The sequence below is a fragment of the Lathyrus oleraceus genome, chromosome 6, assembly GCF_024323335.1.
Source record: "Lathyrus oleraceus cultivar Zhongwan6 chromosome 6, CAAS_Psat_ZW6_1.0, whole genome shotgun sequence".
NCBI lineage: Eukaryota > Viridiplantae > Streptophyta > Magnoliopsida > Fabales > Fabaceae > Lathyrus > Lathyrus oleraceus.
This window is the reverse complement of record NC_066584.1, coordinates 138,331,556-138,346,370: the sequence shown is the minus strand read 5'-3', so window position 1 is coordinate 138,346,370 and position 14,815 is coordinate 138,331,556. Positions and strand designations below refer to the sequence as shown.

The following is a 14,815-nucleotide window of genomic DNA, read 5'->3' as shown; positions in this document are numbered from 1 at the left end:
CCCTAATCCACTTGTAAGACCCCAATTTTGACCCTAGGATCCCTCATGCAATTTCATTATAAGCATTAGCATTGGGATCATACCTTGGCATCCTCCTTACCCTTTCTCATTGGGTTTGGTTTGGGAGAGATCACCAAGCACTTTGTGATTATATCATACTTGTATATTATCATTTTACTAACCAAAATACCAAAATTTGTCTTTGTATCTATCTAACTCTTTTGTAGGTAGGGGCATGATCTCCTTGATTCATTGATCACATCTAGGGTTTGAGACCCTCATGAACAAAGAACACAATCAAGATTCAACTCAAGAATGGTTATGATCATCATATATGAGTCCAATTTGATTCTACATGTTATATTGATCAAGTTTGCTTAAAGAGTTTGAGGGTGATTTGCCTTGGAAACCCTAGTTTGACTGGGTATCTTGAGTAACTTCTCCAATAAGCTATCTCACCAATTGATCAAATTTCTCAAGGGACACTTCAAATTTCATCATCTTATGCATATATGATCTACCCTGAGCCAAGAAATTCAATAGAATTGAAGATTAGCAAGTTGGTTAATGGTGGTTGGCCATATGAATTCATCTTATCAAAACTGGGTCTCCCTAGACCCTATCTCCTCCAATTTTCACCATATGGAAATGATTCCAAGATCAAACTTACTCTAAATGACATTATAAACAAATTTCATGTTTAGACCTAGAGCTATTTTTGCTTGGAAAATAATTTTCTATGTTGAAACATTATAGGTCAATTTGTCTAAACCCTAATTTGAAAGTCAACTTCCCAAGGCCATAACTTGCTCAATTTTTATGACATGAAAGATTTCCAAGTTGAACAATAAATTTCAATGTGTCTAATTAATCTTTTATATTTGGAGTGAGAGCTAATTCAACTTCTTTGCACATGTGATATGAGGCTACATTATAGGTCACTTTTGACTTATACCATTGATCAAGTGATTTTTCCAAACTTCAAAAATGCATAACACTATCATTTCAAACCCAAATGACATGAAATTGGTGACCGTTTTGAAGGTCTTTGAGAGAGATACAACTTTGATGAAGACACTTTTCTCATTTGAAGCTCCTATAAAATGTTAAGCAGGGTGGAACGTTGAGACATATGGCTTGACACTTAGAAAATTTTTGATATGTCAAATTTTTCCAAACTTACACCTCAAATATCTACAAGTTCCAAGCTCCAAATGAAAAAGTGTTCAACATCGAACTTGTTCCTCTTGATCTCACCTTTCCAAAGAGCTTAAATTCATACATTTTGGATGAGAAATGCATAGGCTGCGCATGGCTTAAACAGGTTGGTATCATGTGTCATGGATCAAACTTCAAACAACAATGCACAATTGCCTTGCAAACCAATCCATCTCCAATGCATCTGAACTTCATTTTGGACTTTCAAACAATCATTTCACGGGCCTATGCGCGCCCATGCACCATGCTTGCATCATTTTGCCAAAATTGGAAAGTTGAGTGAGTGTGCAAATATCATTTGAATTCTCTATAAATTGAAGCCCTCATGCTCAGAAATCACACACACCTTGCTGTTGAAAGAGTATATCTTCGGCAAATATTTTTGTATCGTATCCATAGAGATTGGGTAATATTACCGCCGTTCTATAATTCAAATGTTATAAGTTTAGAAAGTAACAGGGTTGTTTTGTTTGGAGAAATATTTTGTAAGTGAAAGTTAACAAAAACTATTAAGTGGTTTAGTCAAATATAAAAGTTTGGCAAGATTGGAGTTCACTATTTCAAATGTCTATGATTCCCTATGATAAATAAATCGATTCAAGATTATTGATGATGTTCAAATATCCTCTCAAAGTCATTTATGTCTAAATGATATCATGATAATCATTATATTGATCCTTAGACGATCTCTCCACCTAACTATCAATATAGCAATCTTTAATGTTCAATATCAAAGAATAGTAATGAATAAATCTATCTCTACAACTTATTCATTACTTGAAAATCTGTTTTATGTCTAAACTCGAGTAATCTCTCTCGACAACTACTCAAATCTGGTTTTCAACTTAAAGCAAAAACAGTGTTCAATACATCAACAATCTTTATCTCATATATAAATCAAAGTGAATACATAAACAAATGAGAATAGCTACTACCTCCAATCTTGACAAAAGGGAGTTTAGCTCCTCATCACCATTGTTACAAAGCAGAAGGTTTTTAGAAGAAAAACTCTGTTTTTCTCTATTACAAAAGCTCTACAGCACAATGTGTGAATGATAATGGAATCCTGTTTCAATGCCCTAGGTTAAGCTATTTTGTCTCTACCAAAAAAGGTTGACATTTCCCTAATTGGACTTTGTCATCTAAAGCAGAAAAGCAATTCCCAGGCAGACATCAAAATGGCAATTAACTTTTCCTGCACAGCAGCACTTTTGACCCTTGGTCAGCTTGCTGGATTCACAGCCTTCGCGGCGCGAAGGAAGTTCGCGGCGCGAACTGTTGCTTCTCCAGCTTCCTTGTTTGGCAAGCTTCCTCCAAAATGTATTGTTGCAATCCAAGGTCTTGCTTATCCACAATTCTACAAAACTAATAAAAATGTGAAATAACTATTCAAAACAAAATAAATTAAACCTAATTGCATTTATACAAAATAGTGAGAATAAAAGTGTGTAATTACATCAAAACTTGGTAAAAGGGACCAATAAAATGGTATAAAAAGTAGTACTAATTGGTCCCTAACAACTCTCCCCAACTTAGCATTTTGTTTGTCCCTAAACAAAAGTTTCCACCCTTACAATCAAAGCAATGACACAAAAGATTGAAACAAGGATTTACCAAGAACATTCAAATGGTTCAAAAGTGTTTGGCATTTTCTCAATTCACCTATCTCAATTCTAGACAAAATATGAATAAGGGAAATGGTAAAGTGCAAAAATCATTCCAAGGAATTCAAAGCCATATATGTCAAAATTGAATCAAGCTTACACACACATCATAATAATATGATGAATAACATGAAGGGTTACTTTCACTCATCCAAGCAATTAAATCAACAACAACTCAAATCATGCGGTTATCACAACAAGTACCAAATCATGTGAAAAATGAGAATCAAGAGGTCTTTCAAAGGTTGTAATGTGGCTTAGGTTACCAGAAAGGATATGATTAAGAGAATTCAACCAAATTGCTTATCCTAAGGGAGCATTCCCAAAGATTCACTCTACACACTTTCCTTTTCTTTTCAAATCCACACAACCATGAGCATTTTCTTTGCTTTTCTTTTCTAATTTTTCTATGCTCTATGGTTTCAAGGGTGATTTCTTTTTCTTGTTTCTTTTCATATTTTTACCCTTTCATAGAAACTCACTTTTCCAAGTTTCTAATCAACTTTTCACTTTACTTTCCCCAACTTTAGATTCCAAAACCAAATTCATTCAATAATGCTCCCTACTTAGACATAAGCAAAAGGCAAAATTTTGCAAACAACTCGGTTTGAGGTTTCAACTGATACGAAAGAAATTAGGATTCATTTATTCCACAATTTTCAATTGATTTTACAATGATCAATCAAATGAGTCCTAAATTAAGCTCAAAGGGGGTTAACTAAGGATTATTCCTCACAAGGTTAGTTGATTCAAACTTTTTGGTCAAGTGGTTTTTCTCATAAACAATGCCTCTATCATTTTCAAAAATTTCACACAAAAATGGATTGATGCATGATTTAGCATGATAAGAATGAGTTAAAACAATGCTCGGTTTCCCGCTTTTTAGTGTACAATGGAAAGTCTCCTCACAACTGGCTAAGTCCTATTTTGATTCAAAAATGACATATACTTCAATTAATTTATGACATGAAAGTTGCACACACCATCAAACTACTCATGTTAAGTCTAGAAAGCGATAAAGTGTACCTTGAAATGCCGACACTAATTCTTATCATCACCACTCGAAGTGTCCTATGCTTCTTTCTTTGCGATCATTTCTCGGTTGCTTAAAGCTTGACTTATGAGTAAGAACAATTAAACAAAAATGTTGGCAAACCAATATTTGATTAAAACACACTTAAATTTCAAAAAGTATTCATGCAATTATCAAGACACACTCTAAAATTCAACAAACTCCTCAATCTTCCTTCAACTCATCGCCATGGTTTACACCATATCTTCGGCAAATATTTTTGTATCGTATCCACAGAGATTGGGTAATATTACCGCCGTTCTATAATTCAAATGTTATAAGTTTAGAAAGTAACAGGGTTGTTTTGTTTGGAGAAATATTTTGTAAGTGAAAGTTAACAAAAACTATTAAGTGGTTTAGTCAAATATAAAAGTTTGGCAAGATTGGAGTTCACTATTTCAAATGTCTATGATTCCCTATGATAAATAAATCGATTCAAGATTATTGATGATGTTCAAATATCCTCTCAAAGTCATTTATGTCTAAATGATATCGTGACAATCATTATATTGATCCTTAGACGATCTCTCCACCTAACTATCAATATAGCAATCTTTAATGTTCAATATCAAAGAATAGTAATGAATAAATCTATCTCTACAACTTATTCATTACTTGAAAATCTGTTTTATGTCTAAACTCGAGTAATCTCTCTCGACAACTACTCAAATCTGGTTTTCAACTTAAAGCAAAAATAGTGTTCAATACATCAACAATCTTTATCTCATATATAAATCAAAGTGAATACATAAACAAATGAGAATAGCTACTACCTCCAATCTTGACAAAAGGGAGTTTAGCTCCTCATCACCATTGTTACAAAGCAGAAGGTTTTTAGAAGAAAAACTATGTTTTTCTCTATTACAAAAGCTCTACAGCACAATGTGTGAATGATAATGGAATCCTGTTTCAATGCCCTAGGTTAAGCTATTTTGTCTCTACCAAAAAAGGTTGACATTTCCCTAATTGGACTTTGTCATCTAAAGCAGAAAAGCAATTCCCAGGCAGACATCAAAATGGCAATTAACTTTTCCTGCACAACAGCACTTTTGACCCTTGGTCAGCTTGCTGGATTCGCAGCCTTCGCGGCGCGAACTGTTGCTTCTCCAGCTTCCTTGTTTGGCAAGTTTCCTCCAAAATGTATTGTTGCAATCCAAGGTCTTGCTTATCCACAATTCTACAAAACTAATAAAAATGTGAAATAACTATTCAAAACAAAATAAATTAAACCTAATTGCATTTATACAAAATAGTGAGAATAAAAGTGTGTAATTACATCAAAACTTGGTAAAAGGGACCAATAAAATGGTATAAAAAGTAGTACTAATTGGTCCCTAACAACTCTCCCCAACTTAGCATTTTGTTTGTCCCTAAACAAAAGTTTCCACCCTTACAATCAAAGCAATGACACAAAAGATTGAAACAAGGATTTACCAAGAACATTCAAATGGTTCAAAAGTGTTTGGCATTTTCTCAATTCACCTATCTCAATTCTAGACAAAATATGAATAAGGGAAATGGTAAAGTGCAAAAATCATTCCAAGGAATTCAAAGCCATATATGTCAAAATTGAATCAAGCTTACACACACATCATAATAATATGATGAATAACATGAAGGGTTACTTTCACTCATCCAAGCAATTAAATCAACAACAACTCAAATCATGCGGTTATCACAACAAGTACCAAATCATGTGAAAAATGAGAATCAAGAGGTCTTTCAAAGGTTGTAATGTGGCTTAGGTTACCAGAAAGGATATGATTAAGAGAATTCAACCAAATTGCTTATCCTAAGGGAGCATTCCCAAAGATTCACTCTACACACTTTCCTTTTCTTTTCAAATCCACACAACCATGAGCATTTTCTTTGCTTTTCTTTTCTAATTTTTCTATGCTCTATGGTTTTAAGGGTGATTTCTTTTTCTTGTTTCTTTTCATATTTTTACCCTTTCATAGAAACTCACTTTTCCAAGTTTCTAATCAACTTTTCACTTTACTCTCCCCAACTTTAGATTCCAAAACCAAATTCATTCAATAATGCTCCCTACTTAGACATAAGCAAAAGGCAAAATTTTGCAAACAACTCGGTTTGAGGTTTCAACTGATACGAAAGAAATTAGGATTCATTTATTCCACAATTTTCAATTGATTTTACAATGATCAATCAAATGAATCCTAAATTAAGCTCAAAGGGGGTTAACTAAGGATTATTCCTCACAAGGTTAGTTGATTCAAACTTTTTGGTCAAGTGGTTTTTCTCACAAACAATGCCTCTATCATTTTCAAAAATTTCACACAAAAATGGATTGATGCATGATTTAGCATGATAAGAATGAGTTAAAACAATGCTCGGTTTCCCGCTTTTTAGTGTACAATGGAAAGTCTCCTCACAACTGGCTAAGTCCTATTTTGATTCAAAAATGACATATACTTCAATTAATTTATGACATGAAATTTGCACACACCATCAAACTACTCATGTTAAGTCTAGAAAGCGATAAAGTGTACCTTGAAATGCCGACACTAATTCTTATCATCACCACTCGAAGTGTCCTATGCTTCTTTCTTTGCGATCATTTCTCGGTTGCTTAAAGCTTGACTTATGAGTAAGAACAATTAAACAAAAATGTTGGCAAACCAATATTTGATTAAAACACACTTAAATTTCAAAAAGTATTCATGCAATTATCAAGACACACTCTAAAATTCAACAAACTCCTCAATCTTCCTTCAACTCATCGCCATGGTTTACACCACCTCCTGCACCCCCCCAAAATTTTTGGCCTGCCCTCAGGCCACTTATCATAATCAACAAAATCCTCCTAGGAATGGAATGGAGAGGAGAAGTTTTGAAATTTAGAGGTTTGGAAGTGGAGCAACGAGATTGTTGAAAGAATCTCCTACGTTTGTGAAAATAGGAATGAAACGAAAATGACATAAAACAAAAGTTTTTTTTTTTTTCAGTTCGCGGGGCGAACTGAAGGAAATTTCAAAAAAAAATAGTTCTGTTATTTACTGTTCGCGGGGCAAACTTTGTTCGCGGCGCGAACTGAAGCTGTGAATTCAGTTCGCGGGGCGAACAGTGTTCGTGGGGCGAACTGTAAAAACCAGAACCCAATTTTTTTCAAAATTTAACACAGCAAAAACTCACACAGCAGAAAAAAATTAAAATACAGACTTACAACGTTGGGTTGCCTCCCAACAAGCGCTTTGTTTAACGTCGTTTGAGCTTGACGGTCCACTGATTAGCCCGGTTTAAATAGAGACACGACATCCACATCACGATTTATGTCGCCACCATGGTAAACTTTGAGTCTTTGACCATTTACGGTCCAACTCTCTTGTGACTTTGGATCCTCGATTACAATGGCTCCATAATTCCGTACTTCCTTGACAACGAACGGTCCTGACCCTTTTGGCTTCAGCTTACCCGGTAATAACTTGAACCTTGATTTGAAAAGCAGTACCATTTGTCCGACATGAAACTCCTTGCGACGGGCCTTTCCATCATGGTATTTTTCTTCAATTGCATCATTTCGGAATGAATCATGTTTGTCATGTGGATGCTTCATAGCTTTAAAAAGATTAAAGGTCACCTCTTCGTCTTGCACTCTCACCTTCATTAGTCCATCATCTACGTCAATCATCATCCGAGCTGTTTTCATAAAATGTCTTCCAAGAATTAGGGGCACATCCCGGTCCTCATCCATCTCCACTATTACGAAATCTACCGGAAACAAGAATTTGTCCACCTTCACTAACATGTCTTTAGCAATTCCGTATGGTAAAGTGGTAGACTTGTCGGCTAGTTGTAAAGTCATTCTCGTCGATTTAATCTCAACATTCCCTAATCTTTTAACAATGGAGAGAGGGATTAAATTTATACTAGAGCCCAAGTCAATCAAACCATTTCCAGTGTATGTGCTTCCAATGGTCACCGGTAGAACAACCCGGCCCGGATCGGACTCCTTCCTTGGGAGAGTCTTTTGGATGATAGCACTACACCGTGCATCAAGCAGTATGGTCTCGTCTTCCACGTGTCTCCTTTTCTTTGTAAGAATGTCCTTCATGAACTTGGCATACCGTGGCATTTGTTCTAATGCATCAGCAAATGGAATGTTGATTTGAAGTTGTTTGAAGATGTCCATGAACCGTGCATAGTGCCTAGCATTGTCTTTCCTTGATGGAGCATGTGGATAGAGTAGATGTTGAGTTGGAATGACGCTCACTCCCTTCTCAGATTTCTTCTTTCTCTTTGATTCAACATCTTTTTTCCCTTCTAAATCAGTCTGCACAGCAGTGGGCAAAACCTGCTCTTTTCGCGGCGCGAAGGTGGTTCGCGGCGCGAACTGAGCATTTCCAGAAGCATTTTCCTCTTCACCAACTATATCTGTTTCTTCCAGCATCCCATCAGTGATGTTCTCCTCTACAATTTCTTCACCTTTTTCACTTACCAACGCTTTACCGCTCCTTGTGACGACTGATAACATGAAATTATATCACATTTTAGGACTTAATTCAATTAGATTATATTATCATTTACTTTAATTTATCTCATTTTATCAGATATTATGCGGTATTTCCTTTCTATTTATGTCAGGTATCCATTTTGAAGCAAAAGTGAAAAAAGGAAGAAAAGGAGGTGTAAAAAGGAATAAAAAGGAATCAAATAACAAAGACCAAGCCCAGCCCAAAGAAAGCGCACGTTGTGCCTGTGACGGGCGTCACAAAGGTTGTGACGAGCGTCACACTAAGCACACTCCTGTGACGAGCGTCACACATGGTGTGACGGACGTCACACCATTCCCCTATATTTTTGGCACTAGGAACGCAACTGACCACGTTGAAAGCTATTTCCACTCTTGACCCTCGGAACGAAAAGATCGTGTATACGGAAACCCTTGGAAAGCAGTTACACAAGTAGCAGTATAAATAGCAGCTAATTGGGAAAGCTCTGGGTTCGGAGATTTTCCACGCCTTTTGCCATTTTCGCATTTTTTTTCTTCCAGCAGTTTAGGCTCATATTTTTATAGTATTACTTTGCAGAATTTTATTGTTTTACCTTTCTGCAATTCTATTTTCCTTTCTAGCATTTAATTAATTCTTTTCGCACAATAGTTTCTACACCGGAAACTATTGTGCAACATTTACCGGATCTAACCTTACGTTAGAATCTAGTTTTTATTCCCTTCGTTTTAATTCGTTGTTTAATTGAAGAATCCAAGAACAAATCCTACCGGCTTGTGGTGGAGTGTTCAAGACTATTGTTTAACGCATTCAGGTTCTTTAATTATTATTTAATGCTTTGTTTTATTACTTATTTATATTATCTGCCTGGGATGAGTCTGTTTATGCATGATATGTATTTTTGTCTGTTTAGTATGTCTGGCTAATTTGCCTAGATATCGGTATGTAAAGTAAGCGGAATAAGGGATCAAGACTAAGTCGGTCTAATTAAATTTAAAAGTAAAATCAATCTTTTTACGGTCTCAATTTACAGGTTTAATAACAAGAATTTTTTACAAAAGTAAAAGACATAAAGAAGTCAAAATCAATAGAGCGAGAGTTTGAGGTTTTAACTGGACAGTGTAAATTAGGCATTAATTCTAGATCAGGGCGAGAGCAAGTTTTAGAGTTAATTAAATTCTGACCTTTTCCAAAAAGTATTCTTAAAGATTGAATGTGAGGACGAGAGTTAAGCATTCGGGTTTAATTGTATAACCTAAGTCAACAGAGCGAGAGTTTGAGATAAGGGTGTTTAAAACGGTCAGTGTTTTCCTAAAAAGAGTTTCTGCAACTTTATTGCTTTCAAAAAGTGGTTTTTGACTTAATTATAAGTGACAGCTACATTAACATAAAATCATGGTTTATTCAACAGAGCGAGAGTTTGAGATAAAACCTTTAATCAATAAAGTTAACTGAAACGATTTATTTTAAAACCAAGAAACCGACAAAGAATTGATTCCCTAATTACGACGAACTACATACCGATATCCCATTTATTAATATTTAATCTAGATCTTAGTTTAGTTTCGCCCCCAAACAATCAACCATTATTCACCTTAGCTTTACGAAGTAACCTTAGATAACGGTATATCGATTCATAAGTCCCTGTGGGATCGATATCTTTTAAAACTACGCGATAGAACTGTGCACTTGCAGTTTGTACCCCAATTTCGACTCATAAAGTCGCGATCAAGTTTTTGGCGCCGTTGCCGGGGACTTTTATTTAATCGATATCGTAACTCTTCCGTTACGCTGTAGAGACTAAGGTTTCTTTTTCTTCTATTCTTTCTTTCGTTGATTTGTATGCCACGCACTCGCTCACAAGGCGAACCGCTCTATTTACGAATCAACGATATCGAGCTATATCTCCGAGTCTTACGACGAATTCGGGAATATCGTGCTGCAAACAATCTCCCTCCTATAGAACTTCCTGATTTCAAAAACCTTTTTCCTTCGATAACCGAGATGGCAGAACCAGCTCGTGCTCTTAGAGATTACGCCGCTCCATCGCAAGATGAGCCGCATTCAAGTATTGCTCCGCCCGCAATCGAAGCAAACAACTTCAAACTTAAACCTTCGCTGTTGCAGGCAGTGCAACAGAACCAATTCTCTGGAACGCTGATACTGTTAAAGCTAATGGTGTCACTTCAGAGGCAATTCGACTTCGTCTTTTTCCTTTCTCATTAAGAGATAGCGCTAGAAGATGGCTTCAATCTCTCCCTTCCAACTCAGTCACCACATGGAACGAGTTGAAGAAAGTTTTTCTTGCCCGATACTTTCCGCCAAGCAAAACAGCTATGTTAAGAGCCCAGATAAACGGATTTAAACAGAAAGACAACGAGTCTCTTTTCGAAGCATGGGAAAGATACAAAGACATGATGAGACTTTGCCCACACCATGGTTTGGAAGACTGGTTAGTAATTCACACATTTTATAATGGTCTCTTATACAACACAAGGTTAACAATAGACGCCGCTGCAGGTGGTGCATTAATGAACAAACCTTATGCTGATGCTTACCAGCTTATCGAGAGCATGGCCCAAAACCACTATCAGTGGGGAACCGAACGAACAACGGTGGAAAAACCTCAAACGAAAACTGGCATGTACAAGATAAGTAACCTTGATCACGTTAACGCAAAAGTGGATGCTTTGGTCCAGAAAATTGAAAGTCTAAACGTATCACCTCCAGCCGCCGTGGTTGCTATAACTCAGAATTGCGAGGTCTGTGGAATCCAAGGCCACACTCCTACGGACTGTCAACTCTTGACAGGAATCCAAGCAGAGCAAGTAAACTATGCTCAAGGAAGCCCCTATTCGAACACCTATAACTCAAATTGGAAGAACCATCCAAACTTTTCATATAAGAGCAATAACGCTTTGTACGCGCCTGGACAGTCTCCAAATCAAGCCCCAACTATACCTCCGGGATATCAGAAACCGAACCCATCCATGCCTAACAATAACGCCCCTAGGAAATCCAACTTGGAAATCATGATGGAAAACTTTATAGCTTCCCAACAACAAACCAATAAAGATTTCTTAAACCAGAATGTACACACTGGCGAACAACTTAAACAACTAGCAAGCAAAGTAGATGCCTTGGCTACCCATAACAAAATGCTGGAAACACAAATATCACAAGTAGCCCAACAACAAGCACCTACTGCTGCCCCAACTGGTACATTCCCTGGACAGCCCCAACCTAACCCGAGAAGCCACGCTCATGCAATTATATTAAGAAGTGGAACGGAAGTGGAAGGACCGTCTGATCCAAGGATAGAAAACCAAAACCCTAAGAAATCAACTGAGGGAAGTGAACCTAAGGAAAAGGAAGAGAGTAATAAGGAAACCCTAGAAAAGAAGGAACCTTATGTACCTCCACCACCTTACAAACCACCTATACCTTACCCTCAAAGGCTTGTTAAAACCAAAGATGCGGGCCAATTTAGAAAATTTGTTGATCTCCTTAAACAATTAAACGTTACAATTCCGTTCACCGAAGCTATTACGCAGATGCCCTCATATGCTAAATTCTTAAAAGAAATCCTTTCTAATAAGAGGAAACTTGAGGATAGCGAAACCGTTACACTCCCTGCCGAATGTAGCGCTATAATCCAAAACATGCCCCCTAAACTCAAGGATCCAGGTAGTTTCTCTATACCCTGTCACATAGGAAAATTTGTCATTGACAAAGCCTTATGCGATTTAGGAGCCGGAATTAGCGTGATGCCTTTATCCATATGTAAGAAACTGGAAATGGGAGAATTAAGACCAACCAAAATGTCTGTGCAACTAGCAGATCGTTCCATCAAATATCCTGTAGGAATCCTTGAAAACGTTCCCGTACGCATAGGTCAATTCTACATTCCCACTGATTTTACAATTATGGACATTAGAGAAGATGATATTACACCCATTATACTGGGAAGACCATTCTTAGCAACTGCCGGTGCAATCATAGACGTAAAACGAGGACGACTCACCTTCGAAGTAGGTGAAGAGAAAATTGAATTCATTCTTTCCCAATTCTTGAAAGCACCTGCAATAGAAGATACATGTTACTTCATGGATATCATCGATGAATGCATAAAAGAAGCAGAGTTAGAAGAAGACAAATCATCTGACTGCCTTGTAGAAGATAGATCTAACCAATGTTTAGCAATAACACCGGATCCTACGCAATGTCTTAACAAACCAACCCCTGACCTGAAAACACTTCCCAAAAATCTGAGATATGAATTCCTAGACTTAGAACTTGAACGACCTGTGATAGTTAATGCAGACCTAGGAAGACTCGAAACAGAAAAACTCCTACATATCTTAAGGAAGTATCCAACCGCACTAGGGTACCACATCACCGATCTTAAAGGAATAAGTCCTTCTATTTGTATGCACCGCATCATGTTAGAAGAAGACTGTAAAACCTCTAGGGAACACCAGAGAAGACTAAATCCGATCCTGAGTGAGGTAGTAAAGAAGGAAATAACCAAGTTATTGGAAGCATGTATTATATATCCTATATCTGATAGCAAATGGGTTAGTCCTGTGCACGTTGTACCAAAGAAAGGAGGCATAACCGTTATTGAAAACGAAAAAGGGGAAACTATAACTAAACGAATCGAATCAGGATGGAGAATGTGCATTGATTATAGGAAACTAAACAAAGCAACCCGAAAAGATCATTTCCCTTTACCATTCATTGACCAAATGTTAGAACGATTAGCAAAACATTCACATTTCTGTTATCTAGACGGTTATTCAGGCTTCTTTCAAATACCAATTCACCCTGATGACCAAGAAAAGACAACGTTCACGTGCCCTTTTGGTACCTTCGCTTATAGACGAATGCCGTTTGGTCTGTGTAATGCCCCTGCAACCTTTCAAAGATGCATGATGGCAATTTTCGCCGACTTTCTCGAAAACATCATGGAAGTATTTATGGATGACTTTTCTGTATACGGACAAAGTTTCGAAGAATGCCTTGAAAACCTGGAAAGAGTTCTTGAGCGATGTGTAAAAGTAAACTTAGTACTTAATTGGGAAAAGTGCCACTTTATGGTACAAGAAGGAATTGTTTTAGGACACATCATCTCGAACAGAGGAATTGAAGTAGACAAAGCCAAAATAGAGGTAATCGAAAATCTTCAACCCCCAAGAACCGTGAGAGAAGTACGAAGCTTTTTAGGACACGCCGGTTTTTACCGACGATTCATCAAAGACTTCTCTAAGATAACTAAACCTTTAACCGGACTGTTGATGAAAGATGCCGAATTCATATTCGACGATAACTGTTTAAAAGCATTTCAAACGCTTGAGCAAGCATTGATCTCCGCACCCATAATGCAGACACCAGACTGGAATGAACCATTCGAAATAATGTGCGATGCCAGCGATTATGTTGTAGGTGCTGTTTTAGGACAACGAAAGGATAAAAAGCTTCACGTTATATATTACGCAAGCAGAACCCTGGATGAAGCGCAAATGAATTACGCCACTACCGAGAAAGAACTCCTAGCAGTGGTATTTGCGCTAGATAAATTTCGTTCTTACTTGGTCGGAGCTAAAATAATAGTTTACACTGATCACGCTGCTATCAAGTACCTTTTAACAAAAAAGGATGCTAAACCTAGACTCCTAAGATGGATCTTGTTGCTACAAGAATTCGACTTAGAAATCAAGGACAAGAAAGGAACTGAAAACGTAGTAGCTGACCACCTCTCCAGACTTGAGAACCTTGAACCGGAAAGAACATCAATTAATGATGATTTCTCGTATGACAAACTTATAGCTACTTTGGAAGAGAACAACTCCGACATGCAAGTAGAAACCACCTTAGTTATATCTGCCACACCGTGGTACGCTGATCTCGTCAATTATTTAGCTGCCGGAATAGTCCCACCTACTTTATCTTACCAGCAGAAGAAACGATTCTTCTACGACATAAAACACTATTACTGGGATGATCCCTTACTTTTCAAAAGAGGCCCCGATGGTATTTTCCGTCGATGTATACCCGAAGAAGAGGTAGAAAATATAATCCAACACTGCCACTCCGCTCCTTATGGTGGACACACAAGTACATCCAAGACCTGCTCTAAAATCCTACAAGCCGGCTTTTATTGGCCAACTATATGGAAAGACGTACATGCGGCTATTAAGGAATGTGACAGATGTCAACGCACGGGAAACATATCTAGACGTGACGAGATGCCACAAAAAGGTATTTTGGAAGTAGAGATCTTCGACGTGTGGGGAATAGACTTCATGGGACCTTTTCCATCCTCTTTCGGTAACAAATACATACTCGTGGCAGTTGACTACGTATCAAAATGGATCGAAGTTGTAGCCTCC

At 37.2% G+C, this 14,815-nt stretch overlaps 1 pseudogene; it reads right to left on the bottom strand.

Moving 5' to 3' along the window:
* Nucleotides 1–10,766: 10,766 nt before the first annotated feature.
* Nucleotides 10,767–10,866, bottom strand: LOC127099036 (uncharacterized; annotated as a pseudogene).
* Nucleotides 10,867–14,815: the final 3,949 nt, after the last annotated feature.